At 39.4% G+C, this 13670-nt stretch overlaps 1 long non-coding RNA gene across 1 annotated transcript in view; it reads right to left on the bottom strand.

The window, feature by feature from the left end:
• Window positions 1–629: 629 nt before the first annotated feature.
• LOC137151777 (uncharacterized) overlaps window positions 630–13670 on the bottom strand; it is a 54079-nt gene continuing 41038 nt past the window's right edge. Inside the window, exons 2-4 of the long non-coding RNA XR_010919356.1 lie at window positions 5756–5831; window positions 2457–2534; window positions 630–1196 (exon numbers count right to left, since the gene is read on the bottom strand). This is a non-coding gene — a long non-coding RNA (uncharacterized lncRNA). The remainder of the gene's footprint in view (window positions 1197–2456; window positions 2535–5755; window positions 5832–13670) is intronic.

Here is a 13670-nt window from a genome sequence, read left to right as displayed (position 1 = left end):
CCCTAAAATGTTTTGTTTAAACGTGGAAATTCGTAAGATAAACATTTGAAAGAAAAGTTAATATATGCAAAAAGAAGCAGAAAAATGATAATTTGGATATGCAAAGGAGTGGGTGGTTGGAACAAAAATGCTATATGTATTTTGAGAAACAGGTCTGCTTTGCAATTGTAACACCTCAGCATAAAAATAAGGAGAAAGCATTTCCAAATTTAGGGGAACATTTTCAGTTTCACAAAACAAGGCCATGGAAGGACCAGGAAAAGTTGCATTAGCACTCATTTTTACTGTGGAATCATTAATATGGGTCTCCGCCCACCTGTTCCTCTCACTATAACCACTCTTTCATATAGTGGGCAAGACTACAGCATGACCCTCCAAACCAGCAGATGTCTTAGACTTCATAGGACTAGTGGGACATTCACAGAAGGCTGGAGCAGCTGCACAGGGGCCCAATGCATCCATACTACTCCCCCTCTTCTGCTCCCAGCCCCCAATTCAGCACTCCATGAACTAGCTGCTGTTGACTGCCCCAGCAACTCTCTCAGGGAAGTTCTGCAGCAAAAGGGAAGGAATCGTTGCAGTTGGCAGGGCAAATGATGCTATTTTAGACCAGCCAGAAAAATCCTTCAGAGAATTTTAATTAAGAAGGGACAATTTGCAGTCACAGAGTATTCCCTTTGGAAGCATGTCCCGCTCCTCACAAGCTCTCAGAAGAAAGAAGATACCCGGCTTTTAACTGTTACAGAGCTAAGAGTGCACTATCATGAAGTGGGTCAAGTTAAAAAAAAAAATAATTCTGTAGGGCCACTTAATGGAACATTTCCCAGAGTCTATTCTCACATGTGTAACATTTGATTATCTTTTATGTTCTATTGTCTCACTGGCCTGGAAGATTCCAATAATTCTTTTCATTTTAACTGATTTGGGTTTTGACTTTTGTGGTGTAGTCAATGGTCCCTTCCATGGACACTTCAGGCCAGGAATGAGGAAAACTTTGTTTCCTAACAGTAAGCAGCATAGACTCTGCTAGTCAGCTGGGAGCTAGAGCCAAATGGAACACCAGGGTCCTGTCTGTTTCCAGCAGTCTCCCTTAATACAAGCAACTCGTGTCTCTTCTTTAACATACAGGCCATTACAACTCTGTGTTCTGTGGACTTTTCTTGCTGTGGGGCTCTCATAGGGAATGGACATTTATCCTGAAAGTATAAAGAAAAAAGGTGGAAGTGACAATCCGTGCATAGGTTAAGATGTAGAGACACTACAATGAAGACACCTATAGGACGAGAGATGGGATGGTCCAGTCAGTGGTTGGCAGTCTCACCACAGCGCAGATTGTTTTGATTCTTTCCTCACTCTCTCTCACTTTAATTGGTGGATTATCAGTCAAATGCTCCACTAGAAAAGTTTTTTTTTCAAGGAGGGCTTTGAATGACAAGAGGGTCGAGCTTTGACACACAAAAGGAGGAGATTATTTTAATCTGGGGTGCAGCATGAAAGAAGGTTTAAAGGGGAATGTGGAAGGAGGTTACAAAGTGTGCTGTTAGAAAATTGGCTTGAATGGAGTGCAGCGGGTGAGACAGGGACACATTCCGAGTATTTACTAGCAGCCAGTGAGGTAACGTGCACGTGCACATGCACAAGACATCATCATCAAGCTTGTTTTTAGACCACAATGCTATCAGAGATGGCTGCTCTGAATTAGAACACTAGACTTGATTCTGACCTCAGATACTTGACTTCTATCTCTGTGTGAGTGTATGGGTATTCCAAGGCAGAATCTGGCATAATTTTTTTAAAAAAATAAAAATATTCAACCACTATTTGGGAAAATTAAAACTACAGTATGCAGTATACGCCTCTCGTGTGCATCACAAATGTAATAGTCACCATTTAGACTGGAGGAGTGATGTTATCAAATGAAAGTGTATAGATGGCAGCTGAGCTTTTATGGTTGTGTTCAGCCTATACGGGAGAGAGGCAGGAACAAATTTTCCTGTACAGCTTGCTTATTACTGTTTACATCAAAGCAAACTGCCATTTAAATGCAAACAATTCCATCTTCTGCTAGGAACGATTATCCACAGGGCACTGAATAATAATCCTCAAAGACAGTCAGCAATGTACATTAAACTAGACTGACAACAAATTACCACTGGTGCTTTGAAAAGAATGACCAAAGCATTTAAGGATGAATCTACTGAATTCAATAAACAATTTCCAGGTGATTTGATTAGATAATTAGAATTTCTCAAATACTGAATCATCAGAAGGTCTCAGTAGAAAGACACATAGTGACATGTAATAATGCTACTCTTTAACAGCAGCGTTTGCCTCCAATTCTAAAACTAGTTAGAGAATCCTTAGTAGAGATGCTGCAGTACAACATCACATTGTGGAGTCTTAGATGTTGCTCTTGATTTTATAAACTGCACATCATGGACAATATTTTTTTATACCTTCTCACTCCACTGGGTGGCTCCTCCTTACTCCACAGTCTGAATTGATTACAGGGGTTTAGTTGCCAGGCTTGCTAACTGTTGAAGAGATATATACATATTAAACTAGTTCTTCTGCAGATCATCCTGTTTCTTTATTCCAGTCCTGCACTGAAATCAGTTGTATTGCCTAGACCAAATACATGGTAGAGCAGCTCTGGCTTTGGAGCATAAAATCTTCCCAAACCTATGGAACTTCCTTCTGATGCTTAAGGGGAAAAATAGCTTCTCCTACACCTTTTCCATGGCTGCATCAAAAAATAGTAAAGTGAAATGTTTATGGTTTAGACCACAGATCACTGTTCCAGCTTGCGCCAGCAGGAGAAGAGGTTGTTCATAGGGACTCTTTAGAGGAAATTTTTGACTTAACACTTATATTGTTAAATGTTCTGCAAAAATCTACAGTCTCAATGGAGGAAAATGTTGTGTCTCTGTCAAAAATATTTTGTGCTCTGGGCTCTTGAGCTGCTGGTACTGAGTAGCAGATGTACCAAGTAGAGAATGAGACCACCACCACCAAAGAAACAGCAGGAGACACCTCCAAACTTGAAAGATCCATAATTAGAAAATTTTTTGTAATAGATCAAAGGGTGAGAGGAAGACTGGAAATACCATGAAATCAGGTGAGAGTTTGGAGTTCAACTTATAGGCTTTCCAAACAGCTTTCACTCTAAAACCTCAGGCCAGCTATCCTGAAAATGGATATTCCTGAGGAATCAGCTCTCTGTTGGAAAGGGCTACAGAATCCCCATGTGTAAATCTGGAGATAAGTATAATATAGGCAGCAACATCTGTCTGATATCCATGATAAGCAGAGAATTAAAAAAAGAAAAGCAGCAGGAGACATCAGCTGTAAAGGCAATACAATTCTGGGTTTTGTTTTGTTTTCTGACTAAAGGAAAGACTCCCTTTGACTTCAGTGGGCTTTGGATCGGGCTTTAAGGGCTTTTACACATGCAAAGATGCAATGCATTTATTCTCCGTATGAAAGCAGGAGAAAGAGAGGAACAAATGGCTGTTTCTGGCAGAGGTCTATTCCCCCACCCATAAGTGACAATAAGTCTTGTCTTCATTTTTTGAGAACACTAAAGAGTATGTAAAAGTGAAGCATTTTGTTTCCTCAGTGCCTCAGAAAAAGACTGATTTATGGCTTGTCTACACGGAGCAGCAGTGATACTTGAGAGGTGTGATTTCTAAAGTGCACCAATGTGTTGCACAATCACTGGCCCATCTAGACCCCGTTAGTACAAACTAAAAAGTTCCATAATGTGCGTTAATGTAGTGCTATTTGAAACAGCACTATATGCTCACAAACCTTTAGCACCATATGACACACCTCTAGACACTGTGGGATATCATCAAAGTATATTAGGTTTGTTATGTTTGTTTCCTAAGGTCCCTCCCTCTTTCCAATGGTGGGTGAACTCATAATTCTTTCTGTATTTATATATTTGCCCTCTGCTATTTTGAATCTTGATTTTACAGTTTTTACAGGCTCCAAGTACAGCAAGGTACTTCAGCATAAGCCTAATGTTAAATATGTGAATAGTCTCATTTGACTTCAATAGGCCTACTCATGTGCTTAAGTACCTTGCCAAACCTTAATTAGGGGCACCCTCCAATGAAAATAGATGGAAATAAAATTAGCCTGTCTGTTCTCCGACCTCATTTAAATCAGGATAAGTACCCAATTTATTGAAATATTTTGTGCTGTTACAGTATGCTTGAATTTTTGTTAAACAAAAGTCACCAATTCTATGATTAACAGAATGATGTATCATGAACTTTGGCTGTGTTCTCTTAGTTTTGCCTTTTTATTAGCATTTTAATTTATTATTTGTATTACTGTAGCGCCTAAGGTGTCCGTTCAGGGACAAGGCCCCATTGGGATAAACATTATATTACACTTTCCTCTATTCGCTGTATAAAAATCAATTTTAATAAAATCAATTAGAGTCATACATGCACAATGGACATTGGTTCATAACACTGAACCTGTGATGTTACATTCATCTGCATGGCCAGAGGCTGAAATTGCAAATCCAGGTCGTGACTGGACTTGAGGAGGAATTGAAGGAGAGGTTCTGTCTGTGAGGGCATATTTTATTCAAACACCAACTGCAGTTGAAATAATAGCAAAGGGAATATGGGAAATAGCCAGCCAAGGAAATTGCTTTTTTTAAAAAGTGTTCACTTCTTTCGAGATTACTCCATTAAGAAATATCCCTCCTTAAACTCACAGCAGTGAGATCTAATTTAAGCCTTGTCACTCAATCTATGACTTACACTGCTCCCTCTAGCTTTTAGAGCAGAAAAGTTAAATAAGATCACAAGCTGACCTCACACCCTCTAGCAACCAATAGTATAGTTTAAGATGCAGAAGAAAAGAAAATCAGAATTGACGCCCTTCTGTGTCCTTAATCACACTTCACATCGGTTGAATTGTGGCAATGTTATCAAGACAAAAGAGAAAATCATGCAATTAAGTCTTCACTGGAAATATTAGGAAACGCTCCTGTTATCCACAGATCAATGGCATGGAGATAGTAACAGCTCCTTTGGAGCCAGTCCTATCTGCCAAGCCAATGTTTACGTAGGGGGCTTCATTCATGTAGATCTGCATATGCAAAGCAATTGTGTTTGCTGAAAGGCCTCTTGAAATTTCTCATGAGAAGTTCAACACTTGCTCAGTAACCTTTAGAATACTGGCATCCATTATCTTATCACCACTAAACCTCAGCATAGCACTGGATTTTACAAAAAAAAAAAAAAAAAAAAAAAAAGCAGTGTGTTGGAGTCCATTAATTTAGGATAATTTCTGAATGTGAATTTTCACCCAGTGCAATTGCATTTCCTGGACTGGTTGTCATGTTGTAGATATCTCAATTATTAGTCTGCTTCAAACTTGGGGCCAAGTGTTGCAACCCTTACTCTTGTTAAGTAGTTCATACTTAGGGGAATAGCAATGGAACTACTTGGGTCAATGAGTAGGGTTGTAGAATCTCATCCTTGTTGAACACAGCAAAAACTCATGAAACTGCACCACCAAAAAGATCTAGGACTTAGTGAAGTCAATGGCAAACCTCCCATTGACTTCAAAGGGAACATAACTATAAATCATTTTTATGAAATCAACATTCAGTCAGAGAGAACAGCACAGGACCAACAATGGATAAAGTTAGGGTCTGTTTCACTCTTCATAAATAGATACACAATCAAAGAGGAACAGTGGAGAAAGATTAAAAAAGGAAGTCACTTACAGGCGTGGAATGAAGTTTCTCTTCTCAGTAGCTCTGGCTGGAATATGGAAATTCAGGATTCTGTCTTGTAAAATTGCTTTGAATAAGAAAAGAAGCCATGTTATTGAAAAGCAGTATTACTTACATGGCAAACATGAAGGACCTACTTCTCACAACTGCTCATACTAAAGTACATGCATAATTGTGCACAAAATTACCATATTTGCTTGCACAAATAACTAAATTATCACTCTTGACAACAGTGATTACATGCACAAATTAGAGAGACATGGTGGGTGAGGTAATATCTTTTACTGGATTAGCTTCTGTGGGTGAAAGAGACAAGCTTTTGAGCTACACCCAGCTTTTTAAGAGTTGAATAAGAGCTCTATGTAGCTCAAAACTTGTTTTTTCACCTACAGAAGCTGATCCAACAAAAGATATTACCTCACTCACCTTGTCACTCTGATTTCCTGGGACCAACATGACTACAACACTGCAAGGCCACAGAATAGTTATTTTTAGAAGGTGGTTTTTTTTTTCTTTTTTAAAAAACCCAACACTCGTAAGGATATGGGGCAAGAGTGACATCAGCCAAAAGAGTCATTTGCGATTATACGAGTTTGAAGGTAACAGATTAGTCAATGACCAATACCAAATTTCCACTACCTTATAATTACATTGCTATTTCTAGGACTGTAAACTAATATAAATATATAGGTGCAGTATACCATTGCTATTTCTTGGGACCATAGTTGAATGCAATTTTGACCATGCAACACCACAGGAAGTTAAGGTCTGTATAGAAATTAATGGTTTAGTGTTTAATTATTTATTGAGAAGAAGAAAATTAATCACAAAAACCTGCTTTATAGTAATGTTAAAGTTACAATTTTAAACATTCACAAAAACAAAAAAAAATCAAGGAAATGAAAATATAAAGTCTCTCTCTAATATACCAAGGTACAATCCAGGCCATTGAGTAACTGTGTCACTGCTGCCCTGTAACCGGGGTGCCCTTGACCAGGGCTTGCTACTGTAGCCTCCAGCCTAGATTGCTCACAAACAGCCTCCAGCATGTAAGTCACTCCCAGCTATGTCTGTGTGTTCGTACTGCAGCCAGCCAGCCACACACTTGGCTCTTACCAGCCTTAAAAATTACCACAGGGTAACCCCTATATACTTCCAGTCCCAAATTCCCCCCCAGAAAGATGTATCCTGTACTGCCCAGCCCTCTCCTGCAGAGTACAGATATGTTAAGTTCATTGTTCCTTTAAGGGAATAATATGCACACAACTTGTTGCCTCAGATGGTGTTACCCAGACACTTCAACTTGAACACATTGGATTAGATTAAAACAGTAAAACAGGTTTATTAACTACAAAGAGTGAGATTTTCAAGTGAGTCCAAGTAATGGGGCATAAAAGTCAGAAATGGTTACAAGAAAAATAAAGATAAAATGCTTAATGTTGCCTTAGTTAAACTACATTAGATTCAAAGCATAGCACTGAAAGCATGTGGTGAGAGAAGTCTTACTGACCAAACCCGATAGGTCAGGACCCCTCCCCCAGAATCCAATGCCTGCTTCCTTTGTCTCTTCAGGTACAGTGGATGTGATAGGCAGGCAGAGGGAGGGGTGTTTGTCCCTCCTTTTTTATAGCTGCAGTCCCCCTCTTGAAAAAAAAAATTCCAGCCGAGAACCAGGAGCCAAAGGGTGTATGCGGAAGGATTTTCCCTGCTGTTTTTTTTTACCTGTTTGAACTTCTTTTATCTTTCCTTCCTGCTTGATGACTCTGTTTACTGCTTAAATGCATATTATTCAGAGTGCACATTCCTTTATTTAGGACAGACCTGCTTGTCAACTTCTGTTTGGGCACGGCTTGGGGGTCTTGGAACATGTTTAATAACCCCATACAGGAGAAGCTGATAACTTCACAGACAATGTTGCCCCACATATTTGACTAGGACAATACTGACCAGCAAATTATGAGTTTTCAAATGATCATTACAAGGCATATATCATATAAAGATCATTACAATAGTGCTTACGGTGTGAATACAAGGGTGTATTCTGTCACAATCTCATAGGAATCTTAATTTGAAGACATTGAGTGCATGAGTTTTTGTTTATTCTCTTAGATGTAATCCTATAGTAGGCCCAATCCTACCCTCAAATATGCACACACAAGTCTCATATGAGAGGGATGAATATGAAAACGGGATCCTTTATATATCTCACAGTTACTGTGAGAATCTTAAATTTTGCATTTCAGACCTGTGAGAGTAAAATTTGTAACCTTAATATAAGACTAACAAATCCATTTGCATATAATACAAGTTTATTTGCTGAAAAATGCAGATTTGGTTAACTGAAACTATTCACAAATTCATGTCAGGTTTGCCGAATAATTTAGACTGAACTAAAAAACTCAAAATGTTTTAGTAATATTGAAATAAAATGTTTTGTCCCAACCTAGAGTTTTTCCACTTGGATTTTAGAAAAGCAAAGGACTAGAGTCACAAAATGCTGGGTGAGGGAGAGGAGACCCAGGTTCAATAGACCCCCACTTCCTGATAGGGAGAAGGGATTTGGACTCAGATCTCCCACATTGCTGGAGAGCATCCTAACCACTGCACTCTTGTCCCATAGCCCAGTGGTTAGGCTGAGTGTGGGTCTTTCTCAGTCTCTCCTGTTGAAGCGGTTATGCTGTGTTTAAATAATTCAATAATCATTGGAGCAGAGACTTGAACTTCCCAGATGAGTGTCCTAACCAACCACTAGGCTTTAGAGAGAGTCTCACTCTCTTTCCCTGGCCCAGTGACTATTCATTGACATGAATGACTATGAATTGCCACTGCAAATGATATTATTTGCCCAGCTGTAATCTAGCAATGAAGTTAATGGACCTTATGAGTGCGGGATGCCCATGTCATAGAAAGCCACTGTTTTTTATGATGTTACAGAGCTCTATGGAGAAAGAAACATGAATACCTTGATTAGGAGTATTGCAAACAACCATTATTTTTTATTACATTCACTCACTGAAGGCATGCTAAGTTAATGTTCTGAAATAAGAGACTAGACAGAGAATGGCCGAGGGAGGGACGGGGCTGTGAAGGACTTCAAGGTGGAGACTGGAGGTGCAGTGAAAAAATATAAAAAGGCAGTACAGCAATTAAAAGACAAAGAGAAAGTGGTCATGTGATTAAGAGCAACAGGCAAAACAAAAGATTTTAGTAGCTGCATTTTGAATGAATATCAGCTCCTAGCTTCCTCAGTAAGAGGGAGTAGCATCTACCTCATGAGGGGTGAGGCTAGGATACAAGGTAGTTCCTGTATTTGTAAGTCAATGGAGACAGAACAACTGTGCTTGATTACCAGTAAAGAAACATAGCAACAGAGTAGTCTCCTCAGAGAGAATCTACCTCTAGAAACTAACTGTTCTTCATTCCCTGAGACAAGATGTAGTGTATGCTACAAATGCAAACATATCTAGTTTCCTTGGGCCTGCTCGTGTTTAGAATTTTGTGAGTAAGCAGTCCAGAGGCAACATGGGCTTCAATGACAGGACTTTGATTTGTGTTGGTGGACGGAACCAATAAATATGACTTCTTTCCAAAAAGAGGTTTCTTTTCATTTTAAGCATGTGCCTAAGTTCATCCCTATTCAGAAAGCACTTAAATAGATGTTTAATTTAAGCATGTGCTTCAGTTCTATTGGCTTAAAGTTAAGTACATGCTCAAGTGCTGTTCCTGAATAGGGATGCTTTCCTGATGGTAAGAGCTTCAGGGCAGGAACCAATCTTTGTCTCTATTGTAAAAGGTCATGCACAACTATATATGTATATATAAATTAATAATAGTGACTAGAGCTGAGCTATATATTGATGAAAAATGGGGACCAAAAATATTGTTTAAAATGTTCATTAAATATTTGTCTTTTTTTTTTTTTTTTTTTTTTAAAGCAGTAGTAACTCTTGGTTGTATGCTGTGTCTGGTAAACTACAGTGCTTTCACAAGTGCTCAGGATCTTGGGTTTTGTCTGCAACAGCTGAGTGGCCCTCACACTCTGCTGGGGCACAGTGTCAACACTCGATCACAGAAAAGTTTGCACCTATTGAACCATCAGAACAGTATCTCATAACATTGTGGGGGTTTTATCCAGATATCTCCCACCCACATATTAGCCAGGATAAATGCAGGTTAGCTTGTGAGATATGATGGGATCACAGCACAAGGTGATTTAGTACCTCCCATTGAAGAAAATATCCAGTGGGCTGGACAATGTTCTAAAATATGAACAGAGTGCCTCCGTTTTGCGCTAGTAAAATCGTACAATGTTGGATTCCTGTAGGAAATGAAACTTGTGCATTTCTTGTCTAACTAGTATTGCAAAACTTTCAAGCAGTTTTTCCTCTGATATTTTCTTTAGGGGAACTGAGACTGCATCTACTGGTTGTAACACTAGGGATTTAGATCTGCTGCTATCTTGTCAGATCTTGCACTGAATTTGAACAAACTCTTCTTTCAGATGTAGATCAGAGAAACTAGCAAGCAGGTAGTTGAGGAAGAACAAAGGAGAATATGATTTGCTTTCAAGTCTACTTTCATCATCACTGGTGCGGTCTCAACTTAGATAAAAGACTGATTTCTATAGCTTGGCTCATGAAACATCCTGGGGCTTGAACTGCTTGAGCACCAAGGATCTTAAACTGGATTCTGGAGTGAAAAATAAAGTTTTCTTTCTGCTGCTCCCATGCTGCTGAGATTCAAATTCTGACACCGCCCTCCTAACTAGTGCTGGGTAAGAATTCACACTTTCCTCTTTGGAAGATGGTATATATAAAAAAGGGAATTGTTTAAATAATAAGCACCCCCACAGAACCTTTGTCCCAATAGCAATTGAACCCAAACCAAAAGGATGAAATCGACTAAAGTTTGGTTAATTATTTCTTTTAAATTTTCTTTCATTTGTCTTTGCACCTCCATGCAGAGTCCTTATGGTACTTCCTTTTGGACTGGGAGAAGAAAACTGATTTCTCAGGATGGAGCCTGTTGTTTCAAGATTGTCAGATTGGTTTGGCAGGCTCAGGAGGTTCCAAGGGACCTCTAAAAAACTGCATGTTGAAGTTTGCCCATTGCTTACTGTTATTCCAAACATAACATATTTCTCAGGGAAGCAGTAAACTAAATACTTGGGATCGAGTTTGTTCTCAAGATTAGCAGCTGCAATTCCCAATAGGAGCTGGCCTCCAACACCACCATGCTTTTGTATTGGGTTGGTGTCAGTTCAGAAGTAAGTGTGCCACTTACCAAAATCACATCTCTGAAAATATACTTTATTCATCCCCAAATTTTGCCCTTAACATATGTCAAGAAAAAGAAGAGAATTCCTCAAATAATATGACTGAAGTCAAATTAACTCTTGTTTTGCTAGCTAGGTCTGTTGCTTCTGCAACCTTTGCTGTTGGTCTCCACAGAACTATGCAACTGTTCAGCCTTTGTACTAAGGGAAAGTCAAAGATTTGAAACTTTCAGGCAGGGATGAACTAGGTTTATCAAAAAGTATCACAGAAGTTGTGGCAAGGTGTCTTTTTCCTCAGGAATGCAAAGCACACAGTGCCCCCAAAAGGTTTGATTCCTGGCTAACAGGAGAAAAGCAATTGGTCTTTACTGAGAACGTTGGCCCACTATAGTCATATGACATTAAAAAAAAAATCATTTCAGAGTTTCCATTTAGAATTCAAAATAATTATATTCTTATTTTAGAAGAAGGTATCCTTATTTAGAAACAGGAATGTGTGTGTTTTAAATGGAGAAAAATCTGTATTTGGAAGATATTCCTTCATACACCACTACTGAGCCATTGAAAACCCAGCTACTTCTCATTTTGGCAAATCAACTAATCACTGTGAAATAGTCATTGTTCTGAATGGCTAATTGGCTACAGGTGCACTGAATTAAGTCTCCATTTTGAAGCCAGAGATAGAAAAAGAAGGGGACTTAAAACAAAACATAAAAATTCCACTTTCTCTTCTAAGGCAACGATAATTTGGAAACTGCGGTTGCTAGAACATCCCTACAGCACTGCCTTAGAAGAAATATTCTCTCTCTGCAACGCTACAGGGAACTGAAAAGCCAAAGCACCTGTTCCACCGACATGATTTGAAAGAAAAAGGAGAAACAGAACCATGTGGAGGAAAGAGAAAAATGCAAGTGAACATTGTGGAATCCAGTGACAGTTTGTGATAACTCTGTTGATCACCTTTATAAAAACTGCAGCCATGTTGTAGTGCATTCCAGATAACAAAAGTATTTGGCCCTGTCGCAACAGTCCAAATGCTGTCAACCAAAAGGCAACTGAGCAAATTAAATGGATAACCAAGAGCTTGTCTACACAGAAACTAAGGCTACATCTTCACTGACGGCAGCAAATTGGCCACCGTCAGATCGATTTTTCTGGATCGACTGAGCGGTCAGAGAAGACCCGCTCAGTCGATCCAGAAATCGATGTATTAAGATCACCTTCTCAAGTGGCGTAGCACTGCGTTGACAGGAACGCGGTTCCCATTGGCGCAGTGCAGTGAAGATGGCGTGCAGCACAGAAGTCAACGGGAGTTACGCACGTTTTTTGCGTAGCTTGCATAACTCCGGTCGACTGCCGCCGAATCTCGGAGGTAAGTGTAGACAAGCCCTTAGTGCCTGACATGCCCTGGTTTTTATATATAGTGCATTAACTGGGCTTGTAGTCTTTACTACTGCACACTAAAAGTTCTGTTGTGCACTTTGATGTATTGTGGAACAACAGTAAGTCAATGCTCACTGTAAAACTTTTGGTGCATGGTAATTGTGACCACATGGCCAGTTAGTGTGTGGCCAGTTAGTGTGCTGTAGATTCATTCCCTAGCTTGCCACACATTCTATCTCTGTGTAGACAAGCCCTAACATTATCATTAATCATTTATATTACAGTAGCACTCACAGGCCCCAGTCAGGCTCAGGGCCTCATTGTGCTTGGTGCTGTACAAACACAGATGTAGAGATATTGTGTAACTCTCTAGAGTTGGGACTATGTTTATTTCAGAAAGATCCTAAATAGCTTTCCAAATTATACATTTAAAAATGACCATCCCCCTCTTTGTAACATATGACACTTTTAGAATGCCATGCAATATCTGATTAACATTGCACGGCAACATTATACAAGTGTGTAGTACAGGAAGTGAAATAATACCACCATATCCAAATGAGGCTGCAGGGAGGATTTAAGTAGGCAGAATCCAATCACCAGAGATCAAATTCAATTAGAAACTAAAAGTAATATTCATCTCAAAAAACGTCATGGGATCTTTGGTGTTGAAACATGTTGTCAGAGATCTTGAGCTTGGTGGTGTAAATCAGCCTAGCTCAGGGGTAATTAATTTTTTTTTTTTTGGTCAAGGTCCAAATTTCTTGGCCAAGGTATAGTCAAGACCTAGATTCCAGAGAAAAGAATAATGATGATGATAATAAAACATAAGTAAATAAAGATGTCACGGTCCATTCAAAAGCATCTGGTGGTCTGGATTTGGCCCACATAGTTCTCCTGTTGACAACCCCTGGCCTACCTCTATTGACTTCAATTGACCTATACTGATTTACACCAGCTGAAAATTTGGCTTCTATGGTTAGGCTCTGAGCCAATGCCGAGTCAGAGGGAAGAGTGCCACCTGCTGAATAACAACCCTACCCCTGTCAGCTCCTTAGATTTTCCTTGAAGATTTCTATCTGAATACCATCCCTGTTTGTAAGGGTTAAGCCTCACTGTCACTTGCAATCAACGCACACTCACTAACTGCCCTTATTTAACACAAGCAATTCAGAACAGTTCCCTCCCCGCCTCCCACTGCAACCAATCTGATATATTCTCACCCTGCCTCCTCTACCCCTAATTTCA

This window comes from Emydura macquarii, unplaced genomic scaffold (genome assembly GCF_026122565.2).
Source record: "Emydura macquarii macquarii isolate MOO-44397 ecotype Brisbane River unplaced genomic scaffold, CSIRO-AGI_Emac_v2 contig_1119, whole genome shotgun sequence".
Taxonomy (NCBI): Eukaryota; Metazoa; Chordata; order Testudines; family Chelidae; genus Emydura; species Emydura macquarii.
This window is presented reverse-complemented; position numbering and strand designations above follow the sequence as displayed.